Source organism: Dipodomys merriami, unplaced genomic scaffold (genome assembly GCF_024711535.1).
Source record: "Dipodomys merriami isolate MVZ:Mamm:240054 unplaced genomic scaffold, mDipMer1.0.p SCAF_14, whole genome shotgun sequence".
Classification (NCBI taxonomy): Eukaryota; Metazoa; Chordata; class Mammalia; order Rodentia; family Heteromyidae; genus Dipodomys; species Dipodomys merriami.
The window spans coordinates 18,520,475-18,540,273 of record NW_027202715.1 but is presented as its reverse complement, the minus strand read 5'-3'; the positions used below and the strand labels follow the sequence as shown (position 1 = coordinate 18,540,273).

Sequence of the window (19,799 nt, the reverse complement as noted above, 5' to 3'; positions counted from 1 at the left end):
GGATGTGACCATAAAACCAAGTAAGCTGTCAAGTCATTTCCTGTTGATTTGGTGAGGTGTGTTAGTTTCTAAATGGATGGTAGGGGAAGGCAGAAGAAAGGATTTAAAACTTTTTGCTATTATCTGTGTTAGTATTATTTTCTTTTTAGCTTGTGACATATTGTACATTTCATCTTCTCTGCCTACAAATGCACTGTCCATACCCTTGGATTGGTTGAAGAGCTGTTGGTCATACTGAACTTCATTTGAGGTGCAAGAATTGGGGACACCCCAATGAGGTCAGTGATTTCAGTTATATCTGCTGTTCATTTTTCTGCAGTTCTGATCCCTTCCCAGCAGCTGCCCAGGAAAGATAATGGTCATGCTGTCTCTCTTTTTGCCTCTCCTGCTGGATCTCATCCCTCCTACGTGCGTGACTCCCTATAGTCTTTCCACATGGGTTTTGATCCCAGCTCTCCTCCCCCGGCTTTTGCGCCATCACTCTAAGTTTCCCTTTCATTCTGAATCCTTTTTCTCTCCACTTGGGCCCATCTTTCAACAGTGTCCAGAGCCTTCCAGTCATCAATATAGAGAATTTCAGCCAGTTTGGCAAAGTTCTCATTGATGTGTACCATCTGAAGTCCTCTTCCACTAGCGGCCAGTTGCTTGTCTAATGGAATTGGATAACACTTTTCATTTTTCCAGTTGGAAATGCAAGGAGGAATCTGCCACTCTTGTTGCTTCTTGGCAGTCATTTTTTGACTTGGAGAGTGCATGACAGGTGCAGGAGGAGTAGGTGGTCCCCGGGGAATCTTCTGGTTGATCTGGAACCTCGGAGGTTCCATTGGATCTGTCTGCATCTCTACCCTCTGTATTAGTCTCTGTGAAGCTCCAGAGTTAAATGCCACTCCTTGCTGAGATGGTGTGTATCTCATATATTGAGTAGGAGCCAGTTTATCAGCTGCTTGAACTGGCATGGCTGTGGCAACCTTTTCCTGGACATACTTGTCTAAGGCTCCCATGTCTTTGCTATGAGCTCTTGAGAACTTCTTCGCCGGGTCTCTGTGGGTATGGATCATTGGTATTCATACCCTCCTTCAGCTCCAGTCAGTATATTTACTGTAAATGACCTTGTCTTTTGAATGTCTTCGTTGAGCAATTGCATCGTACTGAATTCTTCCTTCAGGGTCGACCTGAATGGCCAGTGCATTTGACCTGTTTTTTTTTTTTTGTCATCTCTATCCAGTGGATAATGGGCCACATAGATCTCTGGAAAAGCATCATCAAAGTCCTCTAGCAAGCGAGACAAACAGCCTTTTTGGTATCTGTATGAGGGAAGTTTCTCTATGGGAAGAGGCCAGGGAAATTTGCCATGGACTATGTGATTCTGCCTTCTCTTCTGCCTCAGGTTGGTTCTGAGATAGCTGAGTAGGTACAGGTAAAAAGCTGGCGAGTGCCATCTTCTTCAGCAAGAGTTGATTTAGTCAAGAGCAGGAGCAAACGGATGTCCTGCCTGAGTTGGATGCATGCACAGTGAGAACACAGGCAGGAGAGAGGAATTATATAGGAAGGGCAAGGAGGAGATGTGTCCACAGCGGATGTGGAAATGACATCAGAGCTGATGGATCTTCTCTCTGGCAGGAAGAGGCCTGACTGGGGCAGATAAGCACAAGACCTCAGAGGATGAGGAAGTGACCTCAGAGCCCGGGGCCTTGCAAACTCAATCAGGGGATTGACACTTTGATGTGATTGATTACTTGTTTCCCACAGGTGATTTCTGGAATGGCTACTGAGCTTTCCTTTCTAGCAGAGAAGAGGAGGAGAGTGGGCCAATGTCATGGGCGTACCTAACATTCTAGACTTTTGACAACTGAAAAGAGCCACTGATTTTCTCTGGCTACTTCCTGCTGACAAGGGGGGGGCTCATTTTTAGGGGTAGAAGGCTGAGATGACATCCCGACTGGTATAAAGCAGCAGTAACAGTTCCTTGGTTGTGAATGTTTATATTTGTCTATGGAAAGAAGTCTTAGGAGGCAGGGGCTGAACAAGAAGTTGAAAGTATAGCATAGAATGAAAAGTTCTGTTCCACTTTAAAATGGGTGACTTGATGCCCTTAGTGGTTCCCATGGTACCAACAGGGGTTTGATCAAAGATTTGGTCTGAGGAGGGTTAAGGGGGAGGGGTGAGGACCTGACTGGACCACTTTTCACCTCCAGGTCTGAGGAGCTAAAGACCAGTCATTTCCACATCGAAGTGAGAGGGGCAAAGGTGGTCCAGTGATGAAACAGGATAAGGGACAGAGGACAGCAGCACTAACTCCTGGTGGCCCATCTGTAGGTCAAAAGTGAGAGATCATTCATGAGAAGTACAAATTGTCATGTCAAAAATGAGCTTTACAATGTCGGTGGGGGGGAAGGGGGAAGGATTTGGCTGGGGGGAGTGGGGAGGCTGGGAAGGGAGGGGAAGGGTAAACAAAGGAGGAGGCTGCAATGCTTGGTAAGAAATGTATGCATTATCCTGCCCATGTAATTGTAACCCCTCTGTAGAGCATGTTCACAAATAAAATGAAAAAAAAGTGAGAGAGCCTGGGAGCTGATCCCAGTGACAACTCCTGAGAATAGTCAGGTGTGACAGACCAAGTAAGGGAAGGTATGGCCATGAACACACAAGCACATAAGTGCATACACATGCCCATATGTAGGTATGAAGGTTGACTAGGTAAGCCAGGTTTTACAGAGAGAGTTCAGGGACACACAGGTTTAAGTAGACAGGTGGTGTCCAGTACATGTAGAGAATGAGAGGGTGGGTTAATCAAGGCCAGAGGACTTGCTTTCAGAGCGGATTAAATGTTTCACCCCGGCCCTATTAGAAACAGGCTGCATGTTGTTTAAGAGAAAAGAGTTTAATAGCCTACAGCCCTTCAGAAGGCTTCAGAGCTAGAGAACAAAGCTCACTCAGAAAAGTCAAGTTTGGGCTGGGAAGGTGGCTCAGTGGTAGAGTGCTTGCCTTGCATGCCTGAGGCCCAGGTTCGATTCCTCAGCTCCCTCTGCCTATACAAAGTTGCAGCTACAGAAGACCACAGACAGCCTCTACATCAAGAAGAGAGAAGCATTCTTCCTGCTATAGCTCTGAACCAGCAAAGCTGCAATCACAAAGATGGGAGTCATTTGTTTGGTGGGTTCTCTGGTGTTGCCATGGGAGATACCATGTTCATTGTCCTCCTGCAGTGTGTGAGCTTGAACAGCCTGGTAGAGGGAAATGCAATTGCCTGATATGAATGCTCAGGACACAGGCTTCACCCAGGGACAGTACCACAGTCTCCCACAGCAGAATGTCCCTTGGTGCCATGATGGAGGCTTTGGAAGCCTTTCCAGTGTTCTACAAAGCCAGCTGCTTCTGGGATGCTCTGCATGCCAGAAGGTTCCATGGGCACCAGCCTGTGGATTCACCGGTACAAAGAAGGCACTTTCTCCATCACAAGCAGAACTGATGTGGAATCAGTGACACCAAGTGTTACATTGAAAGTTCTGAGTGTTATAAAAAATGACTGTGTCTGTCAGACAAAGAAGGGTAAAAATCCAAGCAAGAATCTTTTAAAGGCAAGTGGCTTCATCCTATCACAGCAGCCCAATGCCAGCAATTGGCCTTTGGATGGATGGCTGCCTCCCAGGTTCAAGAAGTTTATCAGGGTCACTGTTGCAGCAGTATCAGTTCAGCTTTTTAAAGACATTCAAGTCATGGATCCCACCTAGGGATCATTTCCTCTAGAGCACTTCATCTGTGAGTCCTTTCAGAAAGCAGTAGAGTAGCTAGGGAAAGAGGCAGGTCCATCTGAGGGCAGCCATCTTGTTCAACTACCTGAGTCTCTCATGGCCAGGACTTTGAGTATTCAAGGGTACCGTGTTTTCACTCCAAGTGCTCCACCTGTATATTCCCCAGCCCAGCTCAGTCTCATGATAAATCATAGTGTTGCTACTTCTAATTCCATGACTTAGAATGACTTCTTTTTAGACCATTTGTCCTACTAGGCAAAGACAACCCAGTGACAACCCAGAGTCCTGCCCTTTAGGAAGACACCTCCTTACTATGGTCCTTCAAGTCTAGCTTGCACCAAAATCTCAGAAGCTCCCAGGAGGATAAGAGATGTGATAAGTGTATTCCACCACTTCCACCAGTAAAGAAGAAGAAAGACTCCAAGCCCTCTGGTCTTTGCCCAGAACAACATTAACAGCAAATGCAAGTTATCAAGGCGAAGCAGAGGGTGCTGAAGTAGCTGGGGTTCTGTGCGCATGTCAAGCACCCCAGATGATCATTGCTATGTATTTACAAGTCTTAAAATGTGAACGTGATCAAATCCTCATTCAGACTGCTTAGGTAGTCCCTGATGGAATTACATGAACGATAGTTTGTGAGCAATATTTTTGTTCACTTCCAACCAGAGAACATATCGTGCAAGTGCATCTACCTGGCAACTAGGGTGCTCCAGTTTTTACTGCCTACTCATTCTCACAGGTTTCATCTTTTTTTGGCACTACAGAATAGGAAGTTCAAGAAATATGCATAAGATGCTTTGGCTGTACACCAGGAAAAAGTCTAATTGAAGTTTTAGAAAGGGAAGTATCTAATGGGAAACCATAGTCAGGAATGATTGTACTTTACTATAGTTGTGTATTGTTTATTGCTCTAAGAACTGGAGTGTGAATTCTGTAAAAATTTATCTTATTTTTATACAGATATAAGTACAGACATTGTTCTGTTTAAGTGGTTTATTTCCTTAACTGCTGGTGAATACTTTAACACTTCTTTGTCTGCACCTGCAAAGATTTTGACAAGAAAATAATATATAAATCCTGTTTTTCCAAAGAACTAAAACACACACCCAGGTCATGAGTGCAATAGCGTGGAAATAGGGAATAGCAAAAAATTGCCTGGGGCTGAGGGGCAAGGGTTCAGCTCTGTAATCCGGAGGATTGTAGGACGGCAGATTTTTGCCAGCAATCCTCCTCAACCCGTGTTATACTCCTTGGCCCAGGCCTTGGTGGGCATATCTGCTACTGGGGAAATGTTCCCTGTCACCAACCTGGTGATCAGGATGTACCAGTTGCATGAGCTGAGAATTGAGTGTGAGCAGCCACTGGAGGTGTAAAACAACAGCAGTCTTCAGGAAACCGGCTCTTCTGAATCCACTGATGCAGATTTCTGTCTGGATTTTCCTGGACCTTGGACAGACCCTGGACCTTGGACCTTGGAATAGGAGCCATTCCGATTCTCTGGAACATGATATTTTTCAGCTCATTGACCAGGATGAAAAAAAGGGAAAAGAAGCATTTGAGTTTAAGAATCTCATAACACCTGCATCTCATGGTTGCCTGTATGCCCATGGACTAGACGAGGGTAAAGTTGACTTCTCACAGAGGCAGAACTCAGCCCAAGCTCGGATGCTTTCTTCACAAGAAAGAGATGTGAGCGAGGGAATTTTGTTCCACTTTTCACACTCCAGTCACCTGTGACAGCCAGTTTGTCTGATGAGGATGATGGCTTCATGGACTTTCTTGATGGAGAGAATCTGAAGAACGATGTGAGGCCCCATCGGGCATGGCAAGTCTCTGGACAGCACCCATGGTTATGAGAAGAGCTACAAATATTGGCAGTGGGTGAGGGCTGTTTGCCTCTCCTTCCCAGTGTGCCTCCAGCATTTGGTCAGCAATGAAGGGAACAGAACAATCTCAAGAGGAATCTCCACAGGGAAGCACAAAGTGGCAGAAGAGCTTGGCTGGAATTAGTCCTGGAGGGTCACATAATCTAGAGGGTCCCTGAGATTCTATACCAGTCTGTGTCTCTGACAAATTCCTCCAAAGGGACCATAGAGAAAAAATATCAATGCATAGTCAATAGTATTTTCCTAAAAAACTCCTTTTGGGGAAAAAAGATTCATAGAAGCTTTTATGTGTTTCCTCTCAGACTTGAGAAATTTTAAATTTTCAATGTGCTCAAAGCCAGAGGGTAGGGACACAATTTATTATACAGCTTGTACAGGTTGTTCTTGGGTGTGTGTGCTGTTATTGGAAAGTGAACATTTCTGATTTTAAGTTTTAAATCTTGTTACAAAACATTTGTTTCACTGCACAATTGTTTATAAAAATTCACTGAAGCTGGGCACAAGTGGCTCACGACTGTAATCCTAGCTACTCAGGAGGCTGAGATCTGAGGATCATGGTTCAAAGCCAGCCCTGGCAGGAAACTCTGAGATTCTTATCTCCAATAAGTCACTAGAAAACTGAAAGTGGTGCTGTGTCTCAAGCGGTAGAGCCCTCGCCTTGAGCTGAAGAGTGCACAAATAGAGCCCAAACCCAGAGTTCAACCCCAGGATCGAAAAAAAAATTCACTGAAAATTGTGGATCTGTTTCCTACTAGTCACAGCATTTGTACAATGTTGCTTTCTAGTGTATTAAAAAAAAGGAAAATGCCCACGAGGAGGAATAGAAAGAGTATCTGAGTAGCCAAGAAGATGATGGCAATGATGGTAGTGATCCAAGTTCTCCCTGAAAATATCACCAGATAACACACTCAATTGTGGATGGATAAGAAGTGGTCCTAGTATCTCAGTAGTCCCAGGCCATTTCTGTCCTAAGATGGCTAACGCCAGTTCAGCCAGTTCAATGAATTGGTTACTGACGTATCCTGAAGTAGAAGATCACGTCAGATGTAGGGAAAGAAGTCACAGAAAAACAGCCTATAGAAACACATTAAAAACTCAGGCAAATGAGTACAATATCCTGGAAATAGGGAATATAAAAAAAATTCCATGGAGAAAAAGCACAAAGCAGATCAGGGGACCAAGATTAAGTCTCCATATACAGATACACAGCATGGCTGGGCACTTAGGTAAAAGGAAGACTACATACTGCATGCTATGTCCTGTTTCTGTCTCCACTTGAGGTATAAGACAGATTTTAAGGAAGAGTTCCGGCAGGACACGGGCACACACTGCTGGAGCTGGACTTGGGTTCTTGTCTGCTTCCTGACACTGTCCCAACACTGGCATCCTAATCTCAAAGTTGTCTTTGTCCAGAATCAACAAGGTCCTTTAGTGATGCTCACACATGTACCCCAGCTTCCTGCTCTCCTGGAAGCTGCTGTCCCTTGGGCCACAGGATGAACAACAACCACCGATTTTCAGGCCCCTGCATCTAGCCTCACTCTCCAACAATAGAATCCCAGACATTGTCCATGGAGCAGGTAGGATCCTGAGCCACCTGTGTAGGCCATGGGAACAAAGGCTAGCCAAGCAGGAGTCTAATGACAAGTCAGAAGAGTGATCAACACCTTTGTCTCTGGTAAGGCAAACACAGGCACTAATTCAAGTAGGCATCAACTCTGGTTGACTTTTCTCATCTTCTGGACAGTTCTTGAATAAATGCAAAAGCCTTATAACAATGGCTATCTGGCTAAACCAAGGCTAGAAGCAGCTCTACCAGATCACTGATACTTAATGATGCATACTTTCTAATGAAGACAATTCTCAATAGCTGAGTAGTCAAGGGTTTCCTTTTAGAATTCTAGACCAAAGAGAGAAGGCACAGACAGTGTCACTGAATGGTAGGACTCCTGTTCACAATCACTGCATGTTACCCATGAAAAGCATTTGGCCTGACCCTTTGGGGAACAGCCCCCATGGGCCATGCCAAATGGCTAAAGGTAATCTATCATGGTGGTTGCTTTTCCTTTCACCTCAAATGCTACCTTTGGGGCCAGCAATGTTGTATATTGATCAGATGCAAGTTCCTCCTTAGGAAACAGGTTTGTCAATAATGTCAGGGTTTAGGCTTTCAGGTTGCTGAGCCTGCCTAATCCAGCAGGAAAATCTCTCTCTCTACACCTCCAAGGTACAGGTTCTCTCCCCACCTCAGAGCTTAAAGCTAGTGTCAGGATAGTCTCAGATTCTCCAGGCTGATGTTGTATACGTTTTTGAAGCTACAAGAACATCCTGAGATGTTATCTCCCAAGAACTAGGCCTTTAAGTCCCATCTGACCATTAAGTTTGCTAAACTCTCAGCCTCATTCATCTAAAAAGGCCTACCTTTCCATCCCTGCCATGTCCAAGTCTGAAGCCCTGTCAGTGGGGACCTGCTACATAGCAGTCAGATGTGAGCTCTTAGAAATGATCCCTATATAGCCTCCTCTGTTCTTTTTTTTTTTGGACAGTCATGGGGCTTGAATTCTGGGCCTGGGTCCTGTCCCTCAGCTCTTCAGCTCAAGGCTAATGCTTTACCACTTGAGCCACAGTGCCACAGACTCTGCTGTTCTGTAGGAAAAGTGCTTGCTCCCACAACAGATATGCTTGAAAAGACATGTATTGTCAGGAGAGTTTCCAAAGGGATAGGAGTGGTGGATGAAATGCTCCATAGACAGACTTGGTTAAACCACCTCTCTGACAGGAAGACCACCATGACTAGTAAAAATTTGCACAGGGTCTGCGTGAGGGACTAGAAAACAAAACCTTCTTTCCAAGCTTGGTTGTTTCCACACATTGCAGAAAATGTAACCTTAACTGTACTTTGCCACTTTGAGACAGAATGATTCAATGCAATGGAAAGTTCTGGATAGGCAAGTCACAGGCCAATTCCAATTATGAAAATGTAAACAAAGCCTTAAAAAGTTAAGCTAATTATGACCACATGGTGATATGATAAATGAAGTAATCCAGACCTAAAAGAATCACAGGTCCATGGTTTCCCTTATTGGCAATAATTAGTATATGTCTAGGGTAATCTTATCAGATGGGCAGAACAGCTAAAAAGCTATGCACATATGACCATATAAGATGATGCTAAGGGAAATGAACTCCAAGATATGGACACAAGTGTGGTTTCTTTGTTGTTTTTAATGTACTATGTGATTTCTTGTTTGTCTTGTCTGTTCTTCTCCCTATGGTATATCCATCCCCTGTTGTCACTCTATTTGATTTTGGTACCCTGGATTGTATATATATTTATTTGAATTGGAAAGAGAAGTGAACAACAGAGTCATGCGACAAAGGATAAGGGGGGAACCAATGCAACAGTGACATACACAAGACAAGATGCAACTTGAGGGGGGATTGGGGAGATAGGGAGAGTAGGAGAAAAGCGAGGGAAGGGGTAAGAAGTTCAACAAGAAATGTACTTTTTACCTTACTTATGTAACTGTAACCCTTCTATATATCACCTTGACAATATTTTTAAAAAAACAGTGGTGCTGGGAAAGCTGGATCGCAACTTGTAGAAGACTGAAAGTAGAGCCGTCTCTTCTCACCCTGACAAGCTATTCAAAATAGATCACAGATCTTATGGTAAAGACCTGAAACTGCTAGGGGAAATCTGACACACACACACAGACAATTGTCAGAATCAAGAGACAACACAGAGAATGGGAGGAAAATTTTTGGCTATCAATCTTTTAGCTGATGAATAGCTGGCAGATTATATAAATAGTCCCCAAAACTTACAAACACCCATAATGTCTTAATGCTCATCTATTACAAAGATTGTGGATATCACCAGAAGATTCTGGGACATGATTGTTCTCAGCAATCACAGGGAGAAAGCCCACATGCCTGGAGAAAGAGAAAGCATGAGAATTTCCTGCCACTTATGCAGATATAACAGGGAAGTGGACTCAGGAGCAATGGGAAGTTAAAGCCAACAGGGCCTTAGAAGAATATGCTAAGCCTAAGAGGCTAAGCCAGGAGAGTGCAAAGAATTCCATTGGATACCACTGGGGAGCTGCTGCTAGGAGGCCCTCTGGAGGCCAGACCAATGACAGTTGTATTGACCTCGCCAACAAAGCCACATCATAGAAGCAGCATGTGACTTATCAAGAGACAGTACCAAGACAGAAGCATCTCCAACCCTCTCCAAAACTTAAGAAAACCGGGCAGAAGTAGCCTAACAGGCACAATGCACAGGGCAGCAGGGGCCATGGACAGGAGAAGTGCTTCAGAATGAGGAAAGCCGAGTAGGACACAAGCAGGGTAACAGAGCACCCAGGAGGGAGCACAAGGCTTATACTTGCAGGGAGAGATAGTTGTGCAAGATAATCCAACAGGGTGCAAAGCTGCATCCCAGAATAGATGGAGATGCTGTAGCCCTCATGGTTCCCCTAGAGATGGCCATACAACTTGCCACCATGAGCAATATATTATATTTCTTGCCATACCTGGATATTGAAGGAGATAAATAATAGCATAAAACTTGAAGGGTATAGAAGGACAACAACAGGTTTAGGCTATACCTGTAAGAATAAAGATCTAAGAAAGGGTTAGACCCCGACCTCCGACAGTCACATAATGTATATACCACCTGCCACATACAAGGTATATGTGCTGCCCAAGTCCAGGGAAGGAAGCACCTTGTATGAGGGAGAGATCACATTTTACACCAAACAGGAACCTTGCAGACCAAATTTCCAGAGGCCCAAGCAATGAGATGGCTGACATACAGATATACCTACCATAGCAGGTAGAAAAGCAACTTGAAGGCCAGGAATATAACTGAGTCATCCACAAGAAAAAAAGGTTTCACTTCATCCTTAGATGCATCTTCTCCATGGACTTTACCCTGGCTTAGCAAGGTCTCAGCATGACACATCCCTCCATAGTGGGCTGCTGAGACCCTAGAATGGGTGCTGGTCCCAGCCCCCAGCTTCAGACTCATCTCCAGGCTCTGCCACACCAAACCACAAAAAAGATGCCTGCCTCAAAGTTCATCAAATTTCAGGAGTTATCTAGCACCAAGGAGTACCTGTGGAGAGCTTCCAGGCTCTCCATCTAGTCAAAGATAATCTTGAGATCACTGAAGAATAGACCTTGCATAGAAATGGATTAGACAGAGATTATGACATTGGGACAGTGCTGCTCTTGTCTCAGTAGTCTCATGGATAACTTCCACTATGGCTCGTCAACAAACAGGTTCAGATCCAAGTAGGCATCTGATCTGATATGGAAGGCATGTGCGCCTCTGCTTTGAGCCTTGTTTGAAAGGATACTCAATGTAAATGGGATGCTCTGGAGGACAGAAGAGGATACAATTTATCTCCTGTGCTCTTTTCTGAAAAGAGCAAAGTTACTGCAATCCTGGAAGAATAAAGTTCAAAAATAGAACCAAGTATGTTTCCATATTTGTCATATGAATGCACCACTCAGAGGTGCGTGAAGACAATAAAGTGAGGTAAATGAGAAAAGTGGCTAAATGTTACATCACAGACTTCCTGTGTTTGTAGTGACAACCGTCTTTGGGAGATGGCAAGCTACCTTAACAGCCATCTGGTGTCTTCTTTCCCTTTTAGGCTAGGTCACAAGAAAGGTCTCAGGGAAGATTTCTACTTCCAATATCTGGTTATGTTTAGTGATGGGCATGTACACCAGAGAGAAAACATAACAACAGCAAACACAGAAGAAACTAGGTCCAGAAATATCCCTTACTTGACGCAAGCCAGATTGTGGCTGCCATCTGTAGGGAGCAGACAACAGAGATCCAGGACTGGTGTACCCAGATCCAGGAAACTAGCCTGCCGCCCAGCCAGAAATCTTTAGTCTCAAGTCTTACCTACATGTTAAGACACTCATAGGTAGTATGCCATCTTTGTTGTAGCTCTGTCTTTGCTCCTGACTGTCTGAACAGGTGAATAACTGAAAAGTTATGTGTCCAAGCACATTAGGATCTCAAGCCTAGAGAGTTCTGAAGGAGCCTGCCAGAGTCAGTATTTTTCATCATAATGCCTTAAGCTTCACCTCCTGACCAACTGCTAAGGGGCCAGACAGGTTCCTGGAGTCCAATTTTTTTGTTTTTAGGTTTTTAAAAAAATGTCATTATTGAGATTAAGTGATTTCATAAATTTCACAGTATTGTGAGATTGTGATACTTAGTCACAAACACTGTAAACTTTACAAGGAGAACTGACAGTTTTTTTTTCTTTTTGTCAGTCCTGGGGCTTGAACTCTGTCCTTGGGCACTATCCCTCAGCTCTTACAGCTCATGGTGAGTGCTCTACTGCTTGAGCCACAGCACCACTTCCAAGAACTGACATTTTCATGGTCTATAAAACTTATGAACACTACAGACTTTGACAATATAACTATTTCTTCCAAATCAGTTGATATGTTGATATGTATATTGCTTTCCTTTTGCTTAGTGTAAGCTCTTCCCTCTTTCTCTTTCATTCTCTCCTTCCCATCCCTGCCCTTGAGTTGCTTAGCTCACTTTCATCAATATCCAGTACAGCTGATGGGCCCTCTGCTGAATTTTTTTTATCCTGTTTCCCTTGGAGTCCTATTCTTTTTTTTTTTTTTTTTAAATTGTATTTTATTTTATTTGAGAACATACTGTACAGAGGGGCTACAATTACATGGGCAGGATAATGCATACATTTCTTACAAAGCATTGCAGCCTCCTCCTTTGTTTACCCTTCACTTCCCTTCCCCGTGGAGTCCCATTCTTAAGAGTCAGGAAGCATCCGTCCTCCATGGCTTAGCTTTCTTGGGATCTTTCCAATTCAAGTCCAATCTCCTGAACATAGCCAAGGGGTCTGATTCACCAAGGTCACCACTGAGGTCACCACAAAGTCATCCACTGAGGTCACCAAGGCCTTACTGCCAAACAAGCTCTGCCCACGGAGGTTTCATGAACATAGTCCATGTCCAGTTTCTTAGGCTATGTCATCTGACCCATGAAAATCAGGCCACACAATTTATATAGGAGAAATACCACAGAACCAAGCTACACTCAAGATCAGTTCACTGACCTTTAGTGTGGATATTTGCTAGAATGTTAGAAACTCCATAATCTTGCTATACCTGTGAATGCAGGGCTGAGTTACTTATATTTAGCTCACAGTGGGCTTAAGATGGAAATTGTCATTTCAAGTGTGGAAATCTTCCTCAAAAAACATTTGAAATCCTAACCAACTGTACCCATGGAAATGTCTTTAAAGACTGAGTCTTTGCAGAAGTAATTCAAGTTAAAATTGAGGTCATTATGATCACTTATAATCTAATGGAACCAGAGAGGGCCTCACCATGACCAGAGCAATCTTGAGGAAAAAGTATAAAGCTAGAGCTATGTTTGACCTCAGAATATACTACAAAGCTATTGGAACCCAAACAGCAAGGGGCTGGCAGAAGAACAGCAGAACAGCACAGACACCAGAAACAAACCAGTATTTATAGGCAACTGATTTTCAGAAGCCCAAGGAACACAACAGAGAGAAGATCTTCATCAATAAATCAGGCTGGGAAAACTCGATAGTCATTCTTGGAAATTAGACCTCTAACTCATAACATGAAATCAACTCAAAATATAAGACTTCCAAGCAAATTCCAAACATTGGACCCAAAACAATGAGACTCCTACAGGGTGAGTCACCCTTCTCCAAATTCCTTAGGTCAGAAATGTTTTGGATGTCAGATCATGGGGATGTATTGGAAATGACCAAATTTAAAGAGGGAAAGATGAAATTGCTATATTTTGTGTATGTGTACCTTACACACACCTGAACTCACTTGTACAGTTGGTATGCCTTGCTTTTGACTACAACCTGTCACCTATGGCCAAGTAGAATTTTCCATTTCTGGAATTGTGTGAGCATTTAGGAGCATTATGAATTTTCTGAATTAGACCTCAGGGAATATTCCATATCATAGGTCTGAGCAAGGATATTGAAAAGTAGGATCTCTCAAGCAAAAACAAATGAATGCGGCTCCATCAAATTAAAACTTTTATGCATGGCAAATGAAACAGCATAAAAACCTTAGGGGGGGGGAGGATTGTGTGGGGTGGGGTTGGGGGAAGGCTGGGAAGGGATGTGAAGGGTAAACAAAGGAGGAGGCTGCAATGCTTGATAAGAAATGTACTCATTATCTTGCCCATGTAATTGTAACCCCTCTGTACAGTATGTTCACAAAAAATAAAAATAAAAATAAAAAAACCCTAGATGTAATTGTAACCCCTCTGTACAGTATGTTCTCAAATAAAAAAAGAAAAACCCTAGAGAGTGGAAGAAGACATGTATAAACAAGCTGATGAGGGCATAAGATGCAGAAATTATACATTCATTATCAGGAGAATATAAAATTGCAAGTGGACAAAAGACCTGAATAGATAGTTCAAGAGATCTGCAAATTACCTAGTAGGCCTATGAAAAAATATTGCCAATTAGGATTATGTAACTCCAAAACCCTCAATAGGTATCACCCCTCCCCAGTTAGAAGAGTGCTTAAGTTTAAAGGTTTTGAAGAACATTATATAGTATTGGTACATTAGTACATCCCTTAAGGAAAACTGTATGGAAGTATGCTTAAAAGTTATAGACATGAGCTAGGAATGCAGTTTAGTGGTAAAGTGTTTGCCTAGTATGAGTGAAACCCTGGGTTCCATTCCTCATTATCATATAAACAGAAAAAGGCAGAAGTGGTACTGTGGTACAAAGTGGTACAGTGCTAGCTTTGAGCAAAAGCAGCTCAGGGAGAGTCCCTAGGACTGCCTGGAGGACTTCCCAAGGTCAGGCAAAAAAATAATAAATTCAAAGACACAATTACCATGGGATCCACTACTGATTATGTAGCAGAGATCAAAGTCCTGTCTGCATTGCTGTGTTACTGCAGCATTACTCAAAGAAATTTGAAGAACTCACAAGATATAGATTCACCCTAGGCATCAATTGATAAATGGATAGAGTTTGCATACACAGTGGAATACTACTCAGCCATAATCAAATCCTATCACTTATAGCAATATGCAAAACTGGAATAGTTCAGTGCTGAAGGATAGAACAATAATCTATGGTCTCCATGTTGAAGCATCTCACCTTGGGAGAACAGTAGTCAGAGGCTGGGAAGATAAGATAAGGAAGACTGGCCAAAAAGTACCAGCTCAATAGAATGGATAAATTCTAGTGTTTGATGCCCAGGAGAGAGACTATTATATATTGAATATTTCAAAAATCTAGGAGGATATTTCTAGTGTTCTTACACAAAGAACTGTAAACTATTTGAGATAGTATTCATATATGATACAATGCATATAAGTATCAAACTCTTCTGCATAGGTATGCAGGTATGTCAGTGAAAAGTTTTGAAGAACGTCTTACAATCTAAGACCAGAGTGGTAATTCAAGGAAACATCTTAACAGAAATAACATCCAACTAGGGTTCATCATTTTGCATCAGTATGCCACTGAGTTCATTTCAAGGAATACTTTAATCCATTCCATTTTAAGCCTCTCTGCTGAGAGGTCTCCATGACACTATCTGACTCCAGGGACTGCTCCATGAATCTTCCTTTCCCCCATGTGAGGAGAGTCGCCAGCTATCTACAAGGCTGGCATCTAATCCTGGACAACCATCAGAAGTACAAGGATGAAGAATCCGAGTCTAAGGAATTCTGAATTATTCATAGGGTAGGAAGGGGCACCCACCTATAAAATGGGTCCAGAGACCATGAAGGACCTTCACACTGGATATTCATCCTCCAGAGGAGCCTAGGCCCCATTATTAGCCAAGAACCTACAACATGCCTGTACATTCCAATAAAAATAGAAATAGACCTATCAACTGGCAACTTGAGAGCCTGGTAGAACCAAAGAATGTGACAAGTCTTACCTGCCACATGAGAACAGTGCTTTACCACCCTATAAGGAAATGAGAGCCATCAAACTTGGAGAAGGACCAGAACAGACTGGAGACTCCCAGTTACAACCAGATGCTGCTCACACTTAATCCCAGGGCATTTCAATTCCTTCACTACCTGCCAATTAGGCAGACAATTTTGAGTTTCTCCTATTCCCTTGTCAATTACTCTTTGAAAAAACTGGTACCAGGGTGTCAGGCAGCAAATCCTTGATCAGACTCTCAGCAATCAAAGGTAAGACTAGCACTCACAAAACACGGATTTATTGCTCAGCTTGTAGGTTTGGGAACACAGCTTTTACCAAAAGCTCATTTCCAGAGGTCCAAGGGGCATCAACTTACATGAAGAGGAGAATTGACTGAAAAGGTATTGGGTCGTAGGAATGGCAAGGAGCTTAAAAACTTCATGACTCCACTTCTGTAATAGTAACTGCCACTAAAACTGTTAAGGGCAATAGCTGGCCAAGGTTGAAGATACCAGTAACAGGCCACACAGCAAGAAACACTCTTGACATTTTACAGGGAATCAACTCAAGGCCCCAGATCAATGAGACATACCATAATCTGTTATAGCCTCTGGTATAGTAATACTTAAGAAAAAGAAGTGGGAAAAGTGGTTCCACTAGGTCCCAAGAAGCCCTACTAAGAAAGCCTGGCAAGTCATCAAATCCAGCTTGATTGGGACCACAGTGAGACTCTATCTAAGATCCCTAGGTAACCAGAATGGAGGTCCTAGCTTTGAGCACGGGCCCTACATGCTCATCCTGTGTTTCCCAGATGACCACCAGCCTCAGAGGGGACACTTCCAGAGCCAACTTCCAACATCACCTAGAATGACTGGGGACTCAGCCAGCTAGCTTTCCAGATCACCTTTGTAAAAATGAATAGTAATCAGAGACACCGGAATATTCTTCCAATTCCTATACCACCAAGTCTCTCATGTAACTAGGTATATAAACTGCCATTTTTGAGAGATTTACCTGGCCAATGGACATAACCAGATCCAGGATTAAGCCTGAATAAAGCAAGATGTGAGCAAGATGTGAGCAGCTGTTTACATCATCTTCTCTAAGTATTCTGGACCCAGACTGTGGAGAACAAATTGACGAATGAAGCCAAGAGCTAGATGGAGGGAATCAGATTATCTGTCATATCTGAAAGTGACTACAGGCCCTAAAGGGATATAAATGTGTTAGTCGATTCCAAGGTGTAATTCCAAATCAATCAGGGATTGGACCTACCACCTAGACTGAAAGGGTGGGGCAGAGACCAATGAAGAAAACTCAAGGTAAAGGGTGGGAAGGACTCCACCCTTTGAAATATAGGCTAGAAGAGCACCTGCCCACAGACACCATCACTCATAGAAGAGAGAAACAGGTGGCCTGGAAACCCAAGGCCCATACTCATGGTGATTTCATAGTCAAAGGAAAGTGTGAAGAAAAGTAGACTAGACACTGAAGCATGAGAAACTCTAGGCCATAGACAATGTGGAGCAAACATGGTCACTCATGCAGCAAGACCACACTTTGTATACTTGATATATATATTACCAAACACCAGAACCCTGAAGAGTGGGGATGGGCCTGGCCAATGACCCAGCACATGCAGGCTCCTCAGGAGTTTTGTCTTGCAGAGGGTACAAAAATATTTTGATTCCAGGGAAAACAATGGCTACCCCCGAGTTGGCAGAAGCGGGTCTTACTCAAAGCTATCTTCGCCTGAGTGAAGGCTAAAGGCCATTTCCTCTTCAAAATGAAGCTAAGCATTGTTAGAAAAGAACAAAGTCCAAGGAGGAGAGAGTAGGACCATTACTATCTCATGGTCATGAAGCTTTCAGCAGAAGAACACCTGCCCACAGGGGAAGTATGGGTCCCAAACTAACTCTGCGTGCAGATAGGATAGACAAATCCCATGTTTACTATGCAAACAGTAGACAGAGACCACTCCAGGGAAAGAGCTCAAACTGTCCTAGCCAGGCAAAAACCCTCCCTGGAAGGAGATGGATGCTGAGACCAACAGCTGACAGCCCCACCCCAGGCCATTCCATGCCAATACCAAGGACAATAGCAATTTCATGATAAGAGAGGGGTCCTAGAAGAACAAACTCCAGCAACCAAGACCCAGCAAGGAGCAAGGGCCTAAGCTGCATGACCAACCATAAGAGAACATGTCCATAGCAAGATGACGTTACCTACCTTTTCATTAAGAACAAGAATCAGAGAAAGATGCTGCATGAGATACCCCTCACCACTGAGGCCAGAATTAAAACAAAGGGGGAGGGGTCTTGAGAATCACCTCATACCTGCTCTTGCTCAAGCTTCTGGAAGATTCTACCCCATTCTGGCCATTACCTAGCAGGAATATGTACCCCACCTGCCTGGGAAGCCTTCAGCAAAGAATCCGAAGAAATTTATGATCTACACAAAATAGTCAAGACATGTATTTGGAAAATAATTCTTGAATCTTCTGCCCACAGGAAACTAAGAATTTTTCTGTCCTCATGAACAACACCTGCCATAGCAGAACCCGAAGGGAACAGTGGACTTTCAGCCAATCATATACATCAACATCACAAGCAGCTCAGCTTCTCAGCAGATCAGGTAGACCCATGAGATCAATGAAGGCTTAAAGTACTTGAGGCAGTGATCACTAGTTGCTTGTTTAAACTAAACTTAAGATCAGCAAATTCTGTCTAGCAGAGCAATTCCTAGTGTTATCCCAAACTCCTGGTTGTTTGTGTGACTTCATAAGATCTGCAAATCTTTAGTTTGGGGCTCTCCTCCTAAGCTCTGCTGTGTCAGAGTGTATGACAAGGCCCAATCTGCAGCCCGACTAAATAAAATATTAAAACAGCTGTAAGTCTGACTCTCAGTGGTCTTCTTGGTGGGGGTGCTGTGACTTGGGCACAACAATCAATGCACATCCTCAGGACAGGGGATAGTTCAGAGGCCATCCATTGTACAGACACCAATGCCTCTGCTGTTTGTTCTAGCAAGACGTAGACAGAGCCTTTGCAGGGGTTCAAGCTGGACATCCAGGTGTTAAAGGTAGATATCTAAGCAACAACCAATGCAACTTCCTAATGGCCAAGCCATTCCTACCTAGACCAAGACACCATAGTGAGAGGAAAAGAAATTCAAGAGTTTATCTCTGCACCTTATATTTATATACTGTTTTGTAGAATGGAAACTTCTTTCTACAACTACCTAAAAATTAATAATAATAATATTGTAAAAAAAGAGTATGTGTCTGAAAAATTCTCAATTATCATCTGAGACAGCTAGGCTCACAAAGAAACTAGTGCAGCTTTGATATCTGCTTCACTCCAAAATGCCATTGCCCACATGGGCAGGAATTGGGACATACAAAGACAAGGGCAGCCTTGTTTGCTCTGCCTCTCTTAAGCACCACTGGCTGGGGTACCAGTCTTCAATGGGAAACAAAGAAATATGACCTACCTAGTTTCAGTTAGTGGTCTGAAACATGCATTCCCCACATGCCAGGGTTCCATTTTATGTGTGGGTCCTGTCCATACCAGCAATACTAATGCACACTTGTGCATTAGTTAATGCACACTTGTGGCTGCCTGAGAGTCCCAGGGAGTCACTAGAAAGGGAACATGTGCTCAGTTTTAACCCCGTCACTATTGCAAAAGAAGTTCCTTTAACACATGTTTCAAGAGCTTGAAAGTTAAAGGCACAAGACAGCATGGAAAAAACAACCTTCAAGAAACCTCCTGCTGGTGATTGTTTATCTGCTGCCATGGCGCACAGGTGCGCAGCAGATGGCATGGTCTCTGGGACTGAGATTTCAAGGGTCTCAAGAGGGAGCACTGCTTTGTGAGCTGCAATGTAGGAGAGGTTCAATAGAGAACTCTCAAACTGCACTCACCCATTCTGTCCCATGGACTAATTAAAATAGCTACACCTTAACTGCTCCTCTGAAACAGGAACCAAGACCAGGTTCCTCAATAGATCCTCGTCATCATCCATGCTTTAGTAGAATAAGTTTCCTTTCATTTCCATCCTTGGAAAATTCCCTTCCAGGGGCTGTTCAGGGGATAGATTCCAGTTTAAAATTAGAAATAAGGCAAGTATATGTATTCATCTCTCAGTGCTTGCTACTCAGTATTAACAGTCACATACTGGCTAGATCTAGG

The 19,799-nt window shown here is 43.3% G+C and overlaps 2 pseudogenes; one reads left to right on the top strand and one right to left on the bottom strand.

The window, feature by feature from the left end:
* Window positions 1-482: 482 nt before the first annotated feature.
* LOC138825859 (SNW domain-containing protein 1 pseudogene) lies at window positions 483-3,327 on the bottom strand (annotated as a pseudogene).
* A 1-nt stretch (window position 3,328) lies between these two features.
* LOC138825858 (M-phase inducer phosphatase 1 pseudogene) lies at window positions 3,329-11,309 on the top strand (annotated as a pseudogene).
* The last annotated feature ends 8,490 nt before the right edge of the window (window positions 11,310-19,799 follow it).